Source organism: Triticum urartu, chromosome 2A (genome assembly GCF_056163025.1).
Source record: "Triticum urartu cultivar PI428250 chromosome 2A, HENAU_Tu73, whole genome shotgun sequence".
Classification (NCBI taxonomy): Eukaryota; Viridiplantae; Streptophyta; class Magnoliopsida; order Poales; family Poaceae; genus Triticum; species Triticum urartu.
Genome location: NC_141874.1, coordinates 100814133 through 100838229, shown reverse-complemented (window position 1 = coordinate 100838229; position 24097 = coordinate 100814133). Strand labels below are relative to the sequence as shown.

General features: G+C 51.9%; 1 pseudogene; it reads right to left on the bottom strand.

Annotated features, from left to right (window-relative positions):
* Nucleotides 1-948: 948 nt before the first annotated feature.
* LOC147984091 (uncharacterized) lies at nucleotides 949-4004 on the bottom strand (annotated as a pseudogene).
* Nucleotides 4005-24097: the final 20093 nt, after the last annotated feature.

Genomic DNA, 24097 nt, shown 5'->3' with positions numbered 1-24097 from the left:
CAGGAAACTAAGAGAAAGTGGCAAATGAAAAACAGCCAAAAGAACAATGAGCAAGAAAAGATAGATATATATATTTACATAACATAGGCCCTCGGCCGAATTGTTGAGCAGAGATTCAAAATACACCCCGCGGGTGGAATTGTGCGAATTAACAAGTTCTTCAAACACTACTAAAGCAGACAAAATAAAAGATACAGCGGCAGCTTAGGAGGCAGCAGACGGATTTGCAGGGTCGGAGGAGGCGCCAGCGTCAGGCGTCGGGGCAGTCGGCCGGCTAGTCTCGGCTTGATCACCTCCGGCGGCAGTCGACTCGGTCGCACGCGGCTCGTTGCTGGAGGCGCGGTCGGGCTGAGGTTGGCCGTCTGCTCCGTCTTCTGGGGCCTCCGCCTCACCTCCATCCTCCGCCTCGTCCTCCTCCTTGACGCTTGAGCCAATCACCTCCGCCGAGTCTTCGCCGTAGTCTGGGTTCATCCCAAACCACTCCGGCAGTACCTCCTCGCCGTCTTCAGACCGCTCGGGGACGAAGATGCTGGTGTCAGTGTACTCGGTGATCGCCGCAGCATGTTTGACAAGGGCATCTTCCGCAGCCGCCAGCTCCGGCTGGGCCTCCGACCGAAGCGTGGCCAGCCGGTCCAGATCCAGCCCCGGGTACCATGCCTTGACAAACTCCAAGGCCCGGCGCGCTCCAGCCCGGGCCGAAGAGCCCTTCCAGGCCTCAAGACGACCAGCCGCGACCTCCAGCCAGTTGGCCGTTAGGCTGGGGGTGCGCAGAGTCTGCATATCCGGCCACAGGGCGGCAATCGCCTGGGCACCGACGCACTGAAGCCGGCGCAGCATCCGGTGAGCCAGCCGAAGGCGAGCCTCGATGCTCAGGATGTGCTCATCAAGAGTTCGGGGGGCATCGGCGGCGATCTCTGCACCCTCCGCCCTCCGACTTTCACGGTCGGCCTAGATGGCTTGGATGGCAGCCTGCGACTGCCCAGGGAAGAAGTCTGCAAAGACGTGAACAAACAAAGAAGCCAGTCAAAAACCAGGAGTCGGCACGATTTAAATCGGCAGCTTGAGGAAAGAGAATAAAGAGACTCACCATCAACGATGTCTTCAATCTCGTGGAAGCCGGAGGACAGCAGCGCCTCCTTGTCAGACCAAGAGGAGCGCTCGCTCGCGAACTCGGCCAAGAGGGCGGTTTCCGTCTCCTCCGCCTCCCTCTGCGACTTCGCAAGCAGCTCCTTCTGCTCCGCCAACTGAGTGGCCAGCAGATCGCGCTCTGCGACGAGCCTGCTGCACTCCTCCCCTTTGGCGTGCAAGGTGGAGTTGGCTTCGCTCAACTGCTGTTGAAGAGCAGCATTGGCTCCTGAAGGAAAGAAAGAAAGACAACAGTCGTCAATAAAGAAGGTCGCCAGGAAGATCCGGCCCGACTACTCAGCAGTCAGCCCGAATCTTGGGGACTACAGCCCGCAGGTGCGCCAGCGCGCCCCCGCAGAGAAGAAAAACAGAGACTTATTCTGGCTCTCCGTCATGTCGGCGGTCCGCTTGCCCAGCTCTTCAACGTTATGGTTGAAGGCAGTGATGCGGAGGTTGTGGTAATCCTGCGACAAGCATTTCAGACAAAGTTAGTACCCAAAAGTTCATCAATTGGAGTTCCGGGCCGCCTGCTCAGCAGCCGACCCAAAACTCGGGGACTACACCCAATGGGTGCGCTGGCGCTCCCCCACAAAGAGGAACAAGAAAACAAAGACCAAAGGAAAAACAACATACCCGGACGGCTGCCCGCGATGCTAGGAATGCCTTGGTGCAACTCTGGAGAGCGTCGCCCTCAGCACGGAGCTTCGCCTGGACATCCAGGAGTGCCCGGTTCAGCGGCCCTGTGCCGCCTCCTCGCACCCACCCAACAGGCGCGACGCTCGTCGCTTCGGCGTCTGGGGCCGCCGAGCTGGCGGTGCCAGCTTCCAGGGGGCAGGGTGCCGAAGTCGCCTTCTCCAGACGGCGGCGCGTTGGCGAGCCGACTTGGAGGAGTAGCCTCGCCACGGCCTCGTATTCGGTCTGCGGCACCGGAGGGTCCGCTGGCTGCTCGCCTCGCGCGCCTTCAGACGGCGGCGGAGGCGGCGGCGGAACGTTTGCGTCCGGAGTAGAGGGGTCGCCGCCTTCCCTCTCCTCGATGGGGTTCTCCCCGCTGGCTTCTCCAGTCGGCCCCGCGAACTCTGGAGGCGGCAGCGCAGATTTCAGCGGGGTGACGAGCACTGCCGACAGGCGGCGTGCGGCTTCCTCAGCCCGCTGCTTCACCGCGGCGGCAGCTTCGGCCTCCACTAGTTTCTTCTTAGCGGAGGCCTTCGCCCTGTCGGCCTCCGCCTTCTCCAGGCGGAGGGCCTCTTCTTCGTTGCGCTTCTCCCGCGCATTCCGCTCCGTCGCCTCCCGGAGGTCAGCAGCGGGGTCAATCTGCCGAGTGGTGGCAGACGTCTCCGCTGACCCCACGACGGAGGCGGCGGCGACCCACTCAAGAGAGAGGGGAGCCCTTAAGCAAGAGGGGCATGCAGAGACTCAGACAAATCACGAAGAAAGAATAAAACTATGAAGACAGAATACTTACGCAGAGACCAACGGCAGCTTCTTCACTTCCTTACGGAAGCGGATGGCCTTCGCGGCTGCCTCATCCCGCCGGGTCGCCGCAGTCGAGCCCTTGGGCTTCTTCGGCCGGCTGCCGAACAAAGTCGGCACAGCCTGGCGCTTCTTCCAGCCGCCTGGAGCGGCCGACGCGGCAGAAGAGCCCGCGCCCGGCTGGCTGGCTCCTGGCCGATGGCGAGGGGCGACTCCTCCCTCGGCGTCGTCTTCAAGCCAGTCGGCGAAGGTAGCCGAGGGCCTGAAGTCGCCTGTCGTCCCTCCTCCTCCCTCGGCATTGTCTTCCAGAGCCGCCGCCCCCAGATCGGGGTCATCGACGTCGCTCTCCGCCCGGTCGGCGACGAACTCACGGGCCGGCCCCGAGGTGCCGGCTGGTGGGTGAAGAAGGGGATTCTAACCAAAGCCGACTGATCAGAACAAAACTCGGCAAGAAGAAGACAATCTAAAGAAAGAAAAGAAAGGCGACTCACCACGGGCGGGGGGTTGGCGCGGGAGTACGGCTCCTTGCCGAATCGCCAGTCCTCCAGGAGCTTGCTGTCCGAAAGATAGTTCACCATGTGGGCCACCTCTTCGTGAGGCATGTCCTTGGTGCACATCCGACTCGGGTCGCGGCGCCCGCTCATCTGGCATATCATGTGAGGGCGGCCTTGGAGTGGAAGAACTCGGCGCGACACGAAGGCGGCCAGCAGGTCCGGCCCAGTCAGACCCTCCGACTGCGTCAGCACTCGGAGTCGCGTGATGGCGCCGGCTCCCGCAGGCGTCAGCGACCTGGCCCGGTACGACCAGTTGGGCAGTCTACCAGCCGGCGGGCCGGCTTCAAAAGCTGGCAGATTGACCCAGTCGCCCCTCGTGGCAACGTTCCTGACGTAGAACTAGGACCTCTGCCACATCTTCACCGACTTCAACAGTGAGACGGAGGGGAAGTGGTTGTCGGCTCCTGTCCTTCGCACGGCGATGAAGGCGCCGCACTGAGGCGGCACGCCCGCGGCCTAGGTGCCGAGCTTGGAGAAGAAGAACTCCCCCCAGAGCTCGAGGGTGGGGAGGACTCCGAGGAAGCCTTCACACAGAGCCACGAAGGCGGACAGCAGCACCACTGTGTTGGGGGTGAGGTGGTACGGCTGAAGGCCGTAGAACTCCATGAACGACCGGAAAAAGCTGCTCGCCGGCAGCCCCAGCCCGCGCAGGCAGTGCGAGCGGAAGATGACCCGCTCGCCCTCCTGCGGGGCGGGGGAAATCTCCCCCTCCGGCGCAAGACGCGCCTGCACGCGATCCTTGCCAGGAAGTCGATGGGTCCGGCGGAGGAACTGGATGTGGTCTTCATGGACCTCAGAACCGTCCCAGGTGCCGGAGCGCACTGGGGGAGGCACGGCAGCGGAGGAGGAACTCATCGCGAGCTGTTGCTGTGGTGTTCACCGGAGCTTGGGCGTGCGGCGGAGCGAAGAAGAGAGGAGGAGAGCAAGGAGAGCGAGGAAGAAGAGAACGAGGGGTAGTGGGAAGGAGCGGCGCGCGTGCCCCCTCTCTTCCCCCTACTTATAGCCCCGTGGGCTGCGAAGCCAAGGGGGTGGGCGTGGGGATTCACCGTGCCCACAACCCCACGACCCCCACGATCCACGTAAAGTTACTGCGCGTAGTAACTCCACGGGAATCCCAACCGTCCACCAGGGCCACAACGGATCCGCTCGGGCACCGAGGCGCGGTAGTGGAGGGCCCCGCTTATGGACCTGTCCCGTCGCGCGCGTTGGCTGGCAGGACGGCCTGGCCACGTGCCCTCGCGTGACAGGTCAAGAACGGGCGGTGGCCTGGAGGCTTAGCTAGCACGCCACTTGAAATCCCGCCGCGACGTTCGAAATGCTGGGCAAGTCGGAGTTGAGTGAAGTCCGAGTAGAGCAAATCGGACTCCTTCTAGACGGCTCGGCGGAAGTCAATCAAGACCATGTGTCGAGAACCTGGAGAGAGAAGCTGTTGAGGCTTCTCGGCCGATTGTCCGCGGCGCCTCACCAGCTTCGGGGACTACTGTCGGAGTAATGGGCCACGGGTAGGCCAACCCAAGTCCCTTTACCTTTCAAGACATAAGGGCAGGCTGCGCCCCTCAAGACTTCGGGACGAAGAGCCGCCTCCTGAGGAGTCGACGGCAGGGCGGCCGAGTCCCAGGGACGACTTCCAGAGAAGCCGGCTTTGGGGAGTCGGCCGGCGACTCCAACGGATCATGACCTCATCGAAGGGGACGGGGCAGGGGCGTGGCTACAGTGAAGCCCACTCCCCGCCCCTGACCCAGGGCAGGCATGCCCACAGCACGCCGTACTCAGGAAGATCTCCATGCGGCGTGGCGCTGTTGCCCGGCCGGCCCTGACATCAGCACCACAGTACCGAGCCCTGTGCCCACGACGGCTTGTCTGTATGGCCTGGAAGCATCGGGGCCCACCAGCCAGCGAGACCTCGGGAGACGGCGGGAGAACCGCCAGTCGAACCCGTCGGGAGTCGGCCCGAGGAAGTCGGCCGAGCCCGCCCCGGGGGCCCACGCACCATTAATCAAGATGAGATGGGGAGTGGCCATAGTGATCGCCCGCAGCGGCGGGGCTGTTGCCACGACCCCATGACCAAGCATGCGTCATCAGGAGCACGGCTATAGTAATCAGCAGCCGGCAAGACCCGCCCGCGGCGGACACGGCCTGTCGGCTCCGTACCAGACCAGTCGGTGGGGCCCACCAGTCGGCAGGCCCCAGCAGTCGGCGGAGAAGTCGGAGGTCGGAGGCACTGACGGCTGGGCCTACGCCCAGTCTAATTACCATTGTACCCCTGGGGATAGGCCTATATAAACCCCTCAGGGCACCCATGCAAAGGGTTGGACACCAGTAGTTCTAGATCAGACCAGATAAAAGGAGAGAGCTAGCCTTGCCCCCTTCTACCACCGAAAACAGCTCAAGGAGCAACCGTGTAAACACTTGGCCATAGTGATCATGCGGAGACCCCGCAGAGCAGCAGTAGGGGTGTTATCTCCTCGGAGAGCCCTGAAGCTGGGTAAGATTCACCGGCGTGCATGTCTTCGCCTCATCCCGTTTCCAGGCACCGGCGACGTTCTACTCGCCCCCACCATGATAAGCCATCCGTTGGCATATGTCGCACCAAACCCCCGACAGTTCCTCTGTGTCGTCGCCATCAGGAAGGATGCCTCGCCACGTCTTTAAAGACGGCACCATTGCGAAGGGAGCTTTGGCTGTCGGCCAAACCCTCCGGCTAGGTGGTTTTCTTATGACCTCCTGTTCGGCCTCTGCGCCGACGATGACCTCTCGAGCCATCGAAAACAATCTTCATGTCAGCTCGGAACTCGCCGAGCAGTTAGATCCAATGGAGCTCTCCTCCATAAACGAGCTCTTGGATCGCATCGCCGCCCTGGGAGTCGCTACGGATTACGACCAGATTGGGCCTAAACCCGATCTGAGAGAGATTAACTCTCCCCAAGTCACCCATCACGTTGCCGTGGTAGAGGGACAGTGCGACGACCCTTCATCTATCTTAAGGACTAGCTACGTCTGGATTCTCGACCCCTCCAACCCGGTTACCCGCGGAGAGGAGGATATCACTCAAGACCTGAACTTAGAGTCAGGCGACGGGCTGGATTCATTGGACAACATCCAGGAATCCAAATTTTCGAGTTCGGAAATTCCTCAGCCTCTGAGCCTCAGATGGGGTGAGGCTTCGGATTTAATTCCACCCACCCACCCGAACATAAGCGATCTATCCCAAATCAGGCAAGAGCCCGAAGAAACAGTACATCATTACTGGGCCAGATTCCTCCTGGTTAGGAACAGGATAAGGGACTGCCGCGAGGAAGACGCAATCTCAACCTTCTGCAATAATTGCACGAACAAGGGAATCCTCAACGCCATAAGTCGCCGTGATATTACACGCTTCGCTGAATCATTGTACGAAAGTACTGTGCGATGGAAAGCGCCTGGAAAACCGAAATAAAATTTTGGGACGATCCGGCCCTGAAAACAAACCCAGTCCGAAATAAAAGGGTGCATCATCGCCAGACACCCGGGTCAAACACTAAAAAGCAAAAACCCTATACAGGGCATGGAACTGTACTGGAAGGATGGCTTAATGGACCCTGTAAAATTCACAGTACAGAGGACGCCACACCAACTCACAGCCTTAGAGCATGTTGGATACTCCGGCAGGTGGCCAAAATTGGCGAAGATCTCCTAATTCCGGAGGGCACAGAAAGCCACCCCAGAGACACCAATATGGTAATAACAGCCTTCAAGACTTCCGCATCAAATAATATGTGAAAAAGGACACTCTGCAGCCTTGCAGAAGTCTACCAAGTAGCAACAATAAACCCATGGAGTGACACAGCTATTACCTTTAACGCCAGTGATGAACCTAAATTCCGAACAGCCCGAGCACCAGCCGCATTGGTCCTCAGTCCAATAGTGGACGGCTTTCGTCTTACCAAGGTACTCATGGACGGCGGCAGCGGATTGAACCTCATTTATGAGGAAACCCTTCAAAAAATGGAAATAGACTGGAACCGCATGGGCGAAGCAGCACAACCTTTAGAGGAATAACCCCCAGTCGGGAAGCGCGCTGTACAGGAAAAATCACACTAGATGTGGTGTTCGGCACGCTGGATAATTACAGGTCCGAAGAGGTCACGTTCCATGTGGCTCCGTTCAGCAGCGGTTATCACGCTCTGCTAGGACGGGAAGCGTTTACAATCTTCCAAGAAATACCCCATTACGGGTACATGAAGCTCAAGATGCCCGGGCCTAACGGGATTATCACTCTCGCTAGTGAGCTGGACATAGCACTCTGCGCCAAAAACAAGACAGCCGCACTGGCCCTCGAGGCACTATCCGAAGCCCTAGCGGCTGAGGAACTAACTGCGTTGCGCTCCATGGTGAATAGGGACGATGTGGTACTCCACAAAAGATCCAAGTCCACCTCCTTTAAACCCGCGGACGAAATAGTCAAATTCCAGGTCCATCCAATGGACCCCAGTAAAACAGCTTCCATCGGGGCACAGTTAAACCCTGATGTAGACGCCGCACTCCGAGAGTTCCTACGAGAGAACTAGGACATTTTCGCCTGGCACCCTTCAGACATGCCAAGAATCCCACGAAGGCTGGCCGAGCACAGCTTAAATATCCAAAAAGGATTCAAACCTGTCAAACAAGCTCTTCGGTGTTTTTCCGAACCTAAAAGACAGGCCATGGGAGAGGAGCTAGCAAAGCTATTGGAGGCCGGATTCATCAGAGATATAAAACATCCGGACTGGCTAGCAAACCTGGTGATGGTACCAAAGAAGGACAAATCCTGGCGCCTGTGCGTTGATTTTAAAGACCTTAACAAGGCTTTCCCAAAGGATCCCTTCCCCCTCCCCCGCCTCGATCAAATTAACGATGCTACCGCAGGACACGATTCATTGTGTTTCCTCGACGCATATTCCGGCTACCATCAAATCAAGATGACAGAATCAGACCAAGCCGCAACAGCATTTATCACACCATACGGCCCATTCTGCTTCAACACAATGCCCTTCGGGCTCAAAAACGCCGGCGCAACATATCAGCGCATGATTCAGACATGTCAGGCAAACCAGATCGGCAAAACAGTGGAGGCATATGTAGATGATGTGGTCGTTAAAACAAGACATGTCAAATCTCTAGTAGACGACTTGAGGCTAACACTTGATAGCCTCCGGACATACGACATCAAGCTCAACCCGGAAAAATGCGTTTTCGGCGTTCCAGTCGGAAAGCTCTTGGGCTTCATTGTATCCGGTAGAGGAATTGAAGAAAATCCAGCCAAGGTCCGAGCTCTGTCACAATTGGATATCCCAAAGGACCTCAAACAAATACAAAAGTTAACCGGATGCGTGGCGGCTATAAGCCGCTTTATCTCCCACTTGGGAGAGAAGGCCCTACCCCTTTACCGCCTCCTTCGGCGCACCGAACACTTCGAATGGACGGAGGCAGCCACGGCCGGACTCGACGAAATAAAAGCCATATTGGCAAAAAAACCCAGTCCTGGCCGCGCCAAACATTGGCGAACCAATGCTATTGTACATTGCAGCAACACATCAGGTTGTCAGCGTAGTGCTCGTCATCGAACGAGAAACGGACAGAAAAAATTCCCCCTTCAAAAGCCGGTCTATTATGTGTCCATCGTCCTCACTCCGTGCAAATCACAGTACCCGCATTATCAAAAGATTGCGTACGCAGTATTCATGGTATCCCGGAAGCTACGACACTACTTTCAAGAGTGTTCAATAACACTAGCCTCGGAAGTACCACTTAACGATATTATAAACAACCATGATGCAACGAGCCGGATTGCAAAATGGGCCATTGAGCTCCTCCTGTTCGACATAACTTATAAGCCACGGCGAGCCATCAAGTCGCAAGTTTTGGCCGACTTCGTCGCAGAATGGACGGAGGCCGAACTCCCTAAAGAGTACGGCACATATTCAAATTGGATCATGCATTTCGACGGCTCCAAGATGTTGGCCGGACTAGGGGCTGGCATAGTTTTGACATCCCCCACAGGAGACATAGATCAATACGTACTCCAGATTATGTACACAGACTCCAACAATGCAGCCGAATATGAGGCCCTTTTACATGGTCTCCGGATGGCAGTATCAATGGGCATTCAACGCCTAGAGGTGCGCGAGGACTCGAACCTTGCAATATCCCAAATAAATGGAGACTTCGATGCCAAGGACCCAAAAATGGCAGCTTACCGCAACGCCGTCCTAAAAATGTCAGCTCGGTTCGAAGGGCTTGAATTTCACCATATAGCCCGGGAAAATAATCAGGCGGCAGATGTCCTGGCACGCATCGGCACAAAACGCGATGTAGTCCCCCCCAACATCTTCTTGGAAAGGCTGTTCAAGCCATCCGTAGTATGGGAAGGGGAGCCGAACAATAACAGCCCGGACCCAATCACACTGCCCGACACCGAATATTCTGACACAATTGGAGGCTCTGCCAATGAAATAACACCTTCAGCCCACGTAATAATGGCCGTCATCGCCCAGTGGACAGAACCATTCCTCGCCTACCTTACTAGGCAGGAACTCCCCGAGGACCAAAATGAGGCACGCTGCATAGTGCGGCGATCCAAAGCCTACAAAGTCCACAAGGGAGAGCTTTATAAGAAAAGCACTACCGGAGTCCTTCAAAGGTGCATCTCCGAAGAGGAAGGGCGGAACCTCCTGGCGGAAATTCACGCCGGGCTCGGCGGTCATCACGCTGCAGCTCGGTCCCTCATAAGCAAGGCCTTCAGTACATGCTTTTATTGGCCGACGGCCCGGGCAGACGCCCAGGACTTAGTCCAACGATGTGTCGGTTGCCAGCTCTTTGCAAACCAAAGCCATATGCCACCCATCGCCCTCCAAACCATCCCCATCACTTGGCCCTTCGCGGTCTGGGGGCTTGACATGGTTGGACCACTTAAAGGCGGAACCCACAAGCAAAAATACTTACTGGTCATGGTGGATAAGTTCACCAAATGGATAGAAGCCAAGCCTGTTAAGACGGCCGACTCCGGACCGGTGATAGACTTTATATCCGGGGTTGTACACCGTTACGGCGTCCCCCACAGCATCATCACTGATAACGGCACGAACTTTACGGCCGATGAGGTAAAACTCTGGTGCAAAAACATGGGCATCAAGCTCGATTATGCTTCCGTCTATCACCCACAAACTAACGGCCAGGTCGAACGTGCAAATGGTCTTATCATGAGCGGCATCAAACCCAGATTAGTGCGGTCCCTCAAGGAATCTAACACGCACTGGGTAGAGGAGCTCGACTCCGTACTCTGGGGGCTGCGGACCACGCCGAATCGCACCACCGGATACACACCATTCTTTATGGTGTACGGCGCAGAGGCAGTTTTGCCTTGCAACATAATTCATGACTCACCTCGAGTGTGCATGTACGAAGAAAGAGAAGCCGAGCTCGATCGGCAGGACAGTTTGGATGCATTGGAGGAGGAGAGTGACGTGGCAAAAGCCCGTTCCGCATTCTATCAACAGCAGGCTCGAAGATACCAAAGCAGAGAAGTACGGGCCAAAAATTACAACGTTGGCGAATTAGTTCTACGCCTGCCGGACAAGAAAAAGGACAAACTCAAGCCCAAGTGGGAAGGTCCCTTCATAATTGACCAAGTCCTGACTGGTGGAGCGTACCGCCTGTTAGATGCATCGGATAACCGACTCGAGCCGAATCCATGGAACGCAGCCCGTCTCCGAAGATTCTATGCCTAGCACTGGACTCTGTGTTCGTCTCCTTCCTCTGTCCATTTTTTATATACTGTCTGTCTTACATTTCTCTCCTTCTCCCCTTCCTTTCTCTTATAGCCTTTAAAGGCTCATCAAATGACGTGCTATTCGCACTCATTAAACCTGGGGGCTTCTTTCAACAGAAGCTTATTTATACGGGCTTCATGCCCAACACATGTGTTATACTTCCGCATGTACCTTTTATTTCACCATTATATGCATCGATATGACTTGAGTTTTGGCCAAGTTGGGTTGCCTGGCTCCTGTGCTTACCCCTATGTTCCCGATTATTCGGCTAGGCGGTAAAGGGAGCACCTCTGCGATTGTTACTGCCAGATCAGCCGGATGTGTACCTCAGACTGGGTGAAGCCGAAAGCTAGCATTCTTAAGGGAATATTCGGTCGGTGACCTAAAAGATGATCTTTTCACTTATTTATTTATGCGCCCCCAGATGCTTTTTCCCGCGTCTTTTTCGCGGAATGGGCATGCACTTTAGGGCATGCCTCCCAGGGAAAGGAACCCCTAATGGAACTATTCTCCCTGGAAGATGTTTCTTACTAACCATGTAATATAACATAACTAGTCGGGCACTTGTCTGTTCACACACTAATGACCCCTACGCCTGGTCTCCATGCATACCCCGGTTCTTATATAACCGCATGGGAATTCGGACACAGTCCGGACCGTCAGGTCCCGAGGCTGAAGCGAAAAGGTCGGCCATGACAAATGATCTACAATCTGGCTAGAAGGCATTATAAATGTCAATTAAATTACATAGTCATTCTGACTGATTGTATTCCTCTTCAATACCATCTAACAGGCTGTCTAATTTATAGTCTTGCTGGGAATACTTTGCGGCCAATTCTACTTGGCCGTATACTAAGCTTACAAGGATCTCCTTCCCATCGGGCCCCACAGGACCGACCTCGGCCATGTGGTTGGGGTCAGCCTTTGTGTACCGTGTCTTCACCATGGCCCAGGCCTCCCTAGCGCCTTGACGGCAGGCCGATATCTTCCACAATCGGAAGCGCCGCCATGCTCCCTTCAGCTTCTCCGCAAGCTCTCCAAGACCTTCGGGCATGGAGATGGATGGCCACAAGGCCTGAGCGATGCCTTGCATCGCCTACGGAACTCGCTCGAGCAGTTGCGAGAGCTTGGGAAGAAGGTCACCCGTAGAACCGGGCATCTCCTCTGCAGGACGACCTGTTAGCACACCTACAGATATTACTCTATTAGTCAACTTCCCCGCCGAACTTTTTTTCAAAGGTTCGTTCAAGCACTTACTAAATATGCCACGCCGAAGCCGCTGATTCTCCTTAACGGAGTCTGACAGCTGGGCACGAACATCTTTCAGGTCGACACCTAGCTTGGTGTTGGCATCTTGGAGATCGTTCTTCTCCCGCCTCACCTTTGTCAACACCTTCTCACTAGCCTTCAGCTGGCGTAGGAGTTGTTGCATTTCCGGATTCAATCCGGCGCCATATGCAATTTCATTTGTCAGATTCGCACCCATGCCGTGCTTCGCAAAATACTTATCTTTCGAAGTGTATATTACCAGAGGGGGTCTCCTTGGGCTCCCCTGCCGCGGCTAGTGCGGCCTCCAGTTGGGCTTTGCACTCTTCCAACTCCTGGGACAGTAGGGAATTCTTTTCTATAAGAACCTGCATAACACATGATCCTTAAATCAGTTATTCTAACTGTTTCAAGTCTCGGGGGCTATTGGTATATATATATATATAATTACCAAAATTTTCTTACCCGTATGTCTTTTACATATTGCTCCGTGGCTCTGGCTAGACCATTTTGAGCGGCACGGAGGTACACATCTCCCGAATTGAAGGCATCTAAGGCCTCTTGGGAGAAACAGGCATCACGAAGAATTTTCCGGCGACGCCTGTGGTTCATGGCACTCTCCACCTCGGAGTTGGTGGAAGACAACCTGTCCACATCCTCCGTCGGAGGAGCATCCGGTGCGCGCCTTGTGTTTGCTCCCGCCTCCGGACCAGGCTTTAGAGCCTGGCTGGTGGAGGCGCGGTTGGCAGCCTCTCCGGATATAGTCCGGCGAGGTCTCTTTGTCCTGAAGGGAGCACGAGTGTTAATATGCCTTGAAGGTATAACACCTGGGATAAGGGGGCGCGCCATACCTTTGCGCTGACGCCTCGGTCCGGACTGCACCTCTTTTCTGCCCACGGGGCCCTGCGGCCCCTCATTGGCTTGTCGCCGCAAGTTCGGCCTCCCGTCTCAAAAACCTCCCCTGCAAAGCTCGGTTGTAATCAGGAAACTGAAAACACGAGAGGGCGGACCCCTATTCGGGGTACTGGGACTTCGATCTCAGTTACCTGGGAGGCCGGGATTAGCCCTGGGTAATCGGTCGTAATGGCCACCCAGGCGTTGTCCTTGCTCAATTGATGGAACACGCCATCAATCAGCTCCACAGATAAGTCCGGATCCTCTTGAGAGGCCGGGTCGAGGGACCGTCCTAGGTCCTCGGGTTGTGGAGAAGGGCTGTTTATTTCTTTAACAGCCTGGCGCAGTTCCTGCGTTGAAGTCGTTAGACTGAATATTTAACAATGGGAATATAAAACGGATGGGCAAGTAAATGTGACCACTTACCCAGCTTGGGGGATTGTACATAGAAAATCCACCCTGTGGGTTGACGCGGAGAAATTCCTCCTCTTCTCCCTTGTACAAAGCGGACAAGGTCTTTGTTAGAGCCGCAGCCGAATCCGGTCCCTTACGGCCGTAGCGGGTGGCATCGTCCTCCCCGTTGAAGTCCCACATGGGGTGGCCTCTATACTGTAGCGGCTGCACCCCTCGCATGATGCATGCGGCCATGACCCCGATCATGGTCAGTCCGGAATGAGCTAACAATCTTATCCGGCCCATCAGGTAACGGACGTCCTTGTCACTTTCCCTCTGAGGGATCCGTGGATGCCAACTTAGGCGCTTCTTTAGTGGAGCACCGTCGAACTCACAGAGGCCGATCCGGACAGGATCCGGCAGCGGGACATCCTCTATGTAAAACCGTTCCGAAGGCCAGTCCATGGACGCCTTCTTTGGGGTTCCGGATAGATATCTGATCTCGGCGATGCGCCACACTTCGGCTCCGCCCACTTGATATATCGACCCCTTCTAAGAACGGGGCACAAGGCAGAATAGCTCTTTCCACAGCCCGAAATGAGCCTCAACACCCAAAAACAGCTCGCAGAGGGCTACGAAGCTCGCGATATGCAATACGGAGGCGGGCGTAAGATTGTGTAGATGGAGGCCATAGAACTCTAGGAGCCCTCGAAGAAACGGATGGATTGGAAATCCGAGCCCTCTTATTAAATAAGGGACAAGGCATATTCGCTCTCCTTTGGAAGGATTAGGGGCACTCTCCACTTGCTCTCCGCCATTATACATGGCAAGACCGGCTCGAACCGGGACCATATAGGCTGGGGGGAGAAATCCCTTGGTATGGAGCGTCACTAGCTCGCTATGCGGGATGGAGCATCTCTCCCAATATCCAGGCTGAGGGCTGGAAGGGCAAAAGGAGGAGTTGCGATGGCTAGCCATGGTGGAATGGACCTTTGTCGGATGCGCTCTGATGAACACTCGCGAAGGGGAGAAGGTGTGGTTTGGATCTAAATACTCGTCCCCTTAAATGGGCGGCTCATTTACGCGGCTAGGGGTGTGAATGTAAAAACACTCGGACTTTTCATATTCATTTGACACGTGGGAGATGGCCATTATTGGGCGTACAAGCCAAGGAGCACAACATTTACAAGAAACCGGACTTCATTCAACAGGTATACGGAATTGGGAGGAGAACCCGCCTTGCAATGCTGAAGACAATCTGCGCGCCGGACTCATCGTCATTGAAGCCTGGTTCAGGGGCTACTGAGGGAGTCCTGGATTAGGGTTGTCCGGATGGCCGGACTATACCTTCAGCCGGACTATGAAGATACAAGATTGAAGACTTCGTCCCGTGTCCAGGAGGGACTTTCCTTGGCGTGGAAGGCAAGGTTGGCGATACGGATATGTGGATCTCCTACCATTGTAACCGACTTTGTGTAACCCTAACCCTCTCCGGTGTCTATATAAACCGGAGGGTTTTAGTCCGTAGGACAACATACAGAACAACAATCATACCATAGGCTAGCTTCTAGGGTTTAGCCTCTCCGATCTCGTGGTAGATCTACTCTTGTACTATCCATATCATCAATATTAATCAAGCAGGACATAGGGTTTTACCTCCATCGAGAGGGCCCGAACCTGGGTAAAACTTCGTGTCCCTTGCCTCCTATTACCATCCGGCCTAGACGCACAGTTCGGGACCCCCTACCCGAGATCCGCCGGTTTTGACACCGACACCAAGCATATTAGGATTATTTAAGCAAATTACCATGCTATTTAAGACTCTCAAAATAATATAAGTGAAGCATGAGACATCAATAGTTTCTATAAAACAATTCCACCATCGTGCTCTAAAAGATATAAGTGAAGTGCTAGAGCAAAACTATATAACTCAAATGATATAAGCGAAGCACATAGAGTATTCTAACAAATTCCAAATCATGTATGGCTCTCTCAAAAGGTGTGTACAGCAAGGATGATTGTGGTAAACTAAAAAATAAAGACTCAAATAATACAAGACGCTCCAAGCAAAACACATATCATGTGGTGAATAAAAATATAGCTCCAAGTAAAGTTACCGATAGAAGTAGACGAAAGAGGGGGTGCCTTCCGGGGCATCCCCAAGCTTTGGCTTTTAGGTATCCTTAGATTATCTTGGGGGTGCCATGGGAATCCCCAAGCTTAGCCTCTTTCCACTCCTTGTTCCATAATCCATCAAATCTTAACCCAAAACTTGAAAACTTCACAACACAAAACTTAAAGTAGAAAATCTCGTGAGCTCCGTTAGCGAAAGAAAACAAAAGACCACTTCAAGGCACTGTAATGAACTCATTATTTATTTATATTGGTGTTAAACCTACTGTATTCCAACTTCTCTATCGTTTATAAACTATTTTACTAGCCATAGATTCATCAAAATAAGCAAACAACACACGAAAAACAGAATCTGTCAAAAACAGAACAGTCTGTAGTAATCTGTAGCTAGCGCAAGATCTGGAACCCCAAAAATTCTAAATAAATTGCTGGACGTGAGGAATTTATCTATTAATAATCTGCAAAAATAATTAACAAAATATCACTTTCCAAATAAAAATGGCAGCAGTTCTCGTGAGCGCTAAAGTTTCTGTTTTTTACAGCAAGATTAACAAGACTTTCCCCAAGTCTTCCCAACGGTTCTACTTGGCACAAACACTAATTAAACACAAAAAACACAACCAAAACAGAGGCTGGGTAAATTATTTATTACTAAACAGGATCAAAAAGCAAGGAATAAAAATAAAATTGGGTTTCCTCCCAACAAGCGCTATCATTTAACGCCCCTAGCTAGGCATAAAAAGCAAGGATAGATCTAGGTATTGCCATAATAGTAAGATAGATCATTAAAACTCATTTCATATTCTCTACGTTCGGCAGCAAGTTTTCTTTGGGCAAGCAAAAGTAATCAAAAGGGATAAATTTAATGGTACAAAAGTCCCCAAGATCAACCTTGGGAGGTATAGGTTCCTCCCTTGGTCCTTCGTATTGCACAACCAATTCATCATTATAAGCATTCTTTTGACAGAACTTTGTGAGCCTATATTCAAGAGAATATCCTAGTTCATTATTTCGAATGGCCAAATCATCATTAAGTTCAGAAATTCTATCAACTAAAACATTGGTAGGAACCCTTTTTCTAAGATTTTCATTGAAAGCAACATAGTCTAGAGATTGAAAACGCATTATTTCTTCTTGATCAAAAAGGATAGCCTCTATGGGAGGATGGAAAGCGTCCACCCTATAATGCGCAAAGATTTCTTTGGCATCTTTTATTATGAATCTAAACTCATGAGCCAAAAAGATAGTAGCGTCACGCTTAACAGAAGAATGCTCAATATTAGAAAATTCTAGGAAAATCCTTTGTATGCAAGGATGCATGTGCATGAATTGTCTTTCAAGTTCAACTACAAGCATGGCAATAGCATCTGCAAGACTACTAGTTCTATGAAGGATAGAACTACCCATAGAAGGTAAAGCACCGACACAAGTAAAGAAATCTTGAATAACTCCTTTTCCAATAATATTACCACTACCAACACAGAATTTTTTTTATGTAAGATGGGGGGTTCTTTAGCAGGAGCATCAGAATTTTTCATGATATTATTATTGTCCATATCGACAATAATTTCCCCAATTTCAGACATAATGGCAGAAAGTGCAAAAGGCAAAAAGAGGCAAATAGAGAAAGAGAGGGAGGATAGAGAGAGAAAGGGCAAATAAAACGGCAAGGGTGAAGTGGAGGAGAGGAAAACAAGAGGCAAATGGCAAATAATGTAATGCGGGAGATAAGGGTTGTGATGGGTACTTGGTATGTTGACTTTTGCGTAGACTCCCCGGCAACGGCGCCAAAAATCTTCTTGCTACCTCTTGAGCACTGCATTGGATTTCCTTGAAGAGGAAAGGAGGATGCAGCAAAGTAGCGTAAGTATTTCCCTCAGTTTTTTAGAACCAAGGTATCGATCCAGTAGGAGGCTACGCGTGAGTCCCTCGTACCTGCACAAAGCAAATAACTCCTCGTAACCAACGCGATAAGGGGTTGTCAATCCCTTCACAATCACTTACGAGAGTGAGACATGATAAGATAATATTTTTGGTATTTTTATGATAAAGATGCAAAGTAAAATAAAAGCAAAGGAAATAACTAAGTATTGGAAGATTAATATGATGAAGATAGACCCGGGGGCCATAGGTTTCACTAGTGGATTCTCTCAAGAGCATAAGTATTTTATGGTGGGTGAACAAACTACTGTTGAGCAATTGACAGAATTGAGCATAGTTATGAGAATATCTAGGTATGATCATGTATATAGGCATCACGTCCGAGACAAGTAGACCGACTCCTGTCTGCATCTACTACTATTACTCCACTCATCGACCGCTATCTAGCATGCATCTAGTGTATTAAGTTCATGAAAACAGAGTAACGCCTTAAGCAAGATGACATGATGTAGAGGGATAAATTCATGCAATATGATAAAAAAACACCATCTTGTTATCCCCGATGGCAACAATACAATACGTGCCTTGTTGCCCCTACTGTCACTGGGAAAGGACACCGCAAGATTGAACCCAAAGCTAAGCACTTCTCCCATTGCAAGAAAGATCAATCTAGTAGGCCAAACCAAACTGATAATTGAAAGAGACTTGCAAAGATAACCAATCATACATAAAAGAATTCAGAGAAGATTCAAATATTGTTCATAGATAATCTTGATCATAAACCCACAATTCATGGGTCTCAACAAACACACCGCAAAAAGAAGATTACATCGAATAGATCTCCACAAGAGAGGGGAGAACATTGTATTGAGATCCAAAAAGAGAGAAGAAGCCATCTAGGTAATAACTATGGACCCGAAGGTCTGAGGTAAAATACTCACACTTCATCGGAGAGGCTATGGTGTTGATGTAGAAGCCCTCCGTGATCGATGCCCCCTCCGGCGGAGCTCCGAAACAGGCCCCAAGATGGGATCTCGTGGATACAGAAAGTTACGGCGGTGGAATTAGGGTTTTGGCTCTGTATCTGATCGTTTGGGGGTACGTAGGTATATATAGGAGGAAGGAGTGCGTCGGTGAAGCAACAGGGGGCCCACGAGGGTGGAGGGCACGCCTGGGGGGTAGGTGCGCCCCCTACCTCGTGGCCTCCTCCTTTATTTCTTGACGTAGGGTCCAAGTCTCCTGGATAATGTTCGGTGAGAAAATCACGTTCCCGAAGGTTTCATTCCGTTTGGACTCTGTTTGATATTCCTTTTCTTCGAAACCCTAAAATAGGCAAAAAAAACAGCAATTCTGGGTTGGGCCTCTGGTTAATAGGTTAGTCCCAAAAATAATATAAAAGTGGATAATAAAGCCCAATAATGTCCAAAACAGTAGATAATATAGCATGGAGCAATCAAAAATTATAGATACGTTGGAGACATATCAAAGCCTTGTTCAAATCCGTGTAGTCCACACACATACGCCAAGTGCCGTTCTTCTTAAGTACCAGCATCGGGTTAGCCAACCACTCAGGATGGAAAAATTCGATGATAAACCCAACTGCCAAGAGCCGGGCTACTTCTTCTTCGATGGCCTTCCGTCTCTCCTCATTAAAACGGCAAAGAAACTATTAGACCTGCTTAAACTTTGGATCAATATTAAGAGTGTGCTCAACGAGTTCCCTTGGTACACCCGGCATGTCTGAAGGCTTCCATGCAAAGATGTCCTGGTTCTCACGGATGAACTCGATGAGCGCGCTTTCCTATTTCGGATCCAGATTATCACTGATGCTGAACTTCTTGGATGAGTCATCAGGAACAAAATCAACCATCTTGGTATCATCTGCTCATTTAAACTTTAAAACTGGATCATGCTCTGTAGTTGGCTTTTTCAAAGATGTCATATCTATCGGATCAACATTGTCTTTGTAAAATTTTAACTCCTCCGTTGCGCAAACCGACTCAGCATAAGCCGCATCCCCTTCTTCATATTCTAGAGCTATCTTACGGCTCCCATGCACTTTAATGGTTCCTTTGTGACCCGCCATCTTGAGCTGCTGATACACGTAACATGGTCGTGCCATGAACTTAGCATAAGCCGGCCGTCCAAATAGAGCATGATATGGGTTGTGGTTCTTGACCACTTAAAAGGTCAATGTCTCTGACCTGGAATCACGATCATCTCCAAAAACAACTTCCAAAGCTATCTTACCAACTAGAAATGCCGACTTACCAGGCACCACGCCATGGAAAACAGTGTTTGACGACTTAAGATTTTTATCAGTCAATCTGATGCGACGGAAAGTTTCATAATAAAGGATATTGATGCTACTCCCTCCGTCCATGAGTAGTTTGGTAAACTTATACCCTCCGACCTGAGGTGCGACCACCAAAGCCAAATGACCCGGATTATCAACCCGGGGCGGGTGATCTTCCCGACTCCACACGATGGGTTGCTCAGACCAGCGCAAGTAACGGGGAACCGCTGGCTCAACGGCATTGACTGCTCTCTTATGAAGCTTCTGGTCATGCTTACATAAGCTAGTGGTGAAAACATGATATTGTCCACTATTCAAGTGCTTCGGGTTGCTCTAATGACAAAACTGCTGCTGTTGACCCCCCTGATTATTCTGCTGGTTGTAACCACCCTGGTTGCTGTGATTACCTTGATTTCCTTGGAATCCAGAGTTAGAACTGCCACCCCCATAACCCGGACCATGAAGCCGGATCCAGAACCGCCACCTGGCCCATGACTGTATTGAAAAAGATTGGAATTCTTGTACTCTTTCATAATGTGACAATCCTTCCAAAGGTGCCCGGATGGTCTTTCTCGTGTACCATGTCTTGGGCAGGGCTGATTTAACATCTGTTCAAGATTGATACCAGATCCTCCGGCCCGTGGGGGCGGCTTACCCTTGTGACGCTGAGCATTATTCTGTGCATTGGTGTTAGCCACAAAGTCAAAACTATTATCGGCCTTGCGCTTACCGTTGCCTCCCTGGCTCGCCGGGTTATGCTGCTACCCCTTGGTGTTGCTGTTCTTCCTTCCCTTCCCCGGCTTTTCATCATCAGACTCGGGGTCCTTGGCACTATCAGAGTCAGCATACTTAACTAGAGCCGCCATGAGCGTCCCCATGTCATTGCAATGGCGTTTGAGCCGCCCTAGTTTCTGCTTTAAGGGCGTGAAACGATAATTGTTCTCCAACATCAACACTGCTGAGTCGACATTGATGCGATCCGACGAATGCAAGATTCTTGACACCCGGCGCACCCAATGGGTTGTTGACTCACCTTCTTCTTGAACACAGGAGGCCAGATCCACAATTGACATGGGCTGTTTACATGTGTCTTTAAAGTTCTGGATGAATCGGGCCTTTAACTCGGCCCATGACCCGATGGAATTAGCAGGGAGCCCCTTCAACCAAGTACGGGTCGTTCCTTCCAACATCAGAGGGAAATATTTAGCACATGCAGCCTCGCTGACATCTAGCAATTCCATAGCCATCTCATAACTCTTGATCCACGTCGCAGGACTTAAATTGGCGATATAGTTAGGCACCTTACGAGGACCTTTGAAATCCTTGGGTAGGCGCTCATTACGCAGATCCGGTACTAAGCATGGCACGCCCAAATTTCTAAAGGTTACACTTGGCTCCACAGAAGTGGTTGGATGAACCAGAGTGGGTTGACGGGCCGCATAATGTGTCGCTAACTCGGCCTCTCGACGGGTTCTTCCTTGATCCACCACATTCTGAGCATCAGCACCACCACCCGCTGGGTTATGTCCGCGCGGCGGGTTATGGTTCCGTCCACTGCTTGACACCGCCGGCTCATCAAGATGTCTGTTGTAACTTCGGCTCGGCCGAGGGGTGGAATGAATCCTATCACGACTGTAAGAATAAGCCTGCTGCTGAGTCAGCGCCATCTGGAGAAGCTCTCTAGCCCTCCGTGTCTCAACCCTCGTTGGCAACTCACCATCAACCGGGAGAGCCGCCAATCGTGACGCCGCAACGATCATGTTATCCAAAGGGCTAGAATAATGACCCGGTGGTGTTGGCACGGGCTGCGGGGGGTTATTATTCTGATGAAGAGGTTATGTTGTACGTGGCTGAACCGGCATACCCGTCCCAGGTGCCTCGACCCGGTTTACTGCTGCCGAGTTACTGGTTCCTGCTCCTGGCGTGTTAAAGAGACTCCTTGCCTCATAAACCGAAGGGAGACGAGTCTGATGCCTCCTCCTCATGACTTCATTGGAAGCGTTCTGATCTAACATGAGCCGATAAGATTGTGACTAAATCTGTTGAGCCTGAGCATCCAGAGTGGCCCGCTCCTCGGTCATCCTAGCGTTTTCTGCGTTCAGCTCCTCCTTGGCTGTGCTATCTCATCACGCAGCTTTGTGATTGCCGCATTATGATGATCTTGATCCGTCGGGTTAACCATCGCTGTTAATAGTGTTGTCAGCTTGTCCAGTAAGTCCGTTAAGACCTGAGCCGGCGGGCTCTCAGGGCCTCTTGCCCAGGCGGCCGCTGCCGCTGCTGACCCGGAAATCAACTCTGCTACCGTTGATGAATGTTGCACGGGCTGTGTACCGGCCATGAAGATTGCAACCCGGTTCGGTGGCTCGCAGGGGTCTGGAATACTGACGCCATCGGAATAGCCCCCAAGCCGGCCGTCTGGCAGTTGATACAATGACGCTGTCTCACCGGTAGATGACGCGCATTCAGAGTAAATGACGGTCTCACCACCAGATGCCGGTCTGTCCTCAGATTCCGCTCCATGGATAAATCCCACGAAGGCACGATTCATGGCAGGCTGAACCCAGGCAGGTCTCGCGCGCTGAGCGGTCTTGACGATGTCGGTGCAGAGGTCCGGCTCAGGGCCCGGTTCGCCGATCTTGCCGAAGAAGACGTGAATTCTGCCGAAGGGGACCCGGTACCCGTACTCAATCGAGCCGGCCTCGGGGCCCTAGCCTGCATCGTCGATGTAGAGCTTTCCGGGACGACTCTTGGTCATCCGACCCACAACGTATCCCTTGATACCTTCGAAGTTGCCCTCTAAGAACTTGAAGCCATCGTGTGATAGCCCCATGGTGGGCGCCAACTGTCGTGGAATTTTCATGGCAGATGTCCTAGTGAGAGGACTTAGTCGTGGAGCCATCATGATGAGGTTATCTTAAAGGGGTTAATCAGGACAAAGGACACGAGGAGTTTATACTGGTTCGGCCCCTTACGATGAAGGTAAAAGCCTAGTCCAGGTTGTAGATGGTATTGCTAGGGTTTCGATGAGCAGGGAGCGAATACGCTTGACCTGGCTCTTGATCTGTTGTTTCTTGTCCTAAGTCGTCGCTATGTCATCCCCTTATATACATGGGTTGACGCCCTACAGGCTACAGAGTCCCGGCCGGCTTATACAACGTATCCGGCTCAGTGACCTTTCTTACATGCCTTACAATACAAGCTTACATACCCTATGGTTTATATCCATGGCCAATAGCCGCCTTCGGGTCTAGGCCCTCTACCAAGCCTATCTATGAACCGCCATATGATCTTGGGCTTCATTGTGATGAATCATCATAGGGATGACCCGGCCCCTCCTGGGCGGGTTATACCTAATAGTTATATCCCCAGCAGTATAGATGGCTAACCCATTCTCCGTCCTCGCTGGAGTGGTCGTCTGAGCCGTCACCGGATGGTCGTCGGAGTCACTGTGGACCTCCGACACTGGCTGGGGAAGGACGACGGCGTCGACAATGTTAAGGTCGCGCTTCTGTCCGCGTGATACCTCATTGGCGGCCACGACAACCTCTGTCTCCAGCTTCAAGCCGTGATCGGGTGCTTTAGTAGCCCCGGCATCGCCACTCCCTCCAATGGTGCGCTTTGGGGCAACCTCATACACTGACAGCGGTGACGACTGAGAACGGCATCAAGGATGCTGGTGGAGAGAGTGGATTGTGTGTGTAGCGGGAATGGGGGTGCAGCCGCCTATTATGACCAGCGGTTCAAGTGTGCCATTAATATGGAGCAGTGGGAGCGAGGCAGGCAGCAGTCAAAGGGTTAACTCGCCTCCCGGTGAGCCTGCGTTGCGGACTGCTCCGATGGCTACCATCATTACACATAGCTACGCGTATGCCTCCCGGTGACATTGTGCAACGAACACGCCTCCCGTCAATTCACAGACCAGCCCGCATGCCTCCCGGTTTGTCTACGCGGTAGACTGCTTGCATGCGTCCCATCAACTCACACCTACTCTCGCACAGCACATGGGATACGTGGCGGCACATATTGTTTTTTTTCTTTTTTGATGATTAATTCTACCGATTTATTACTTAACTGAAGCATGGCACATACATTGTTGGTCTAATGACCATGGTTTGACTAAATAAACCATTTGCGATATTGGTTGCCAATTATTAATAATCTCCTAGTTGTGAGAAGATTATATCAAAACTTGTCTCAAATTTGACAAAAAACAATATCACGGTCTATTGGTGTCCATACGACACCACAATAAGTTTCATGAATTTCAACTAAGTTTTGGATTTACTAGATTTTAAAAA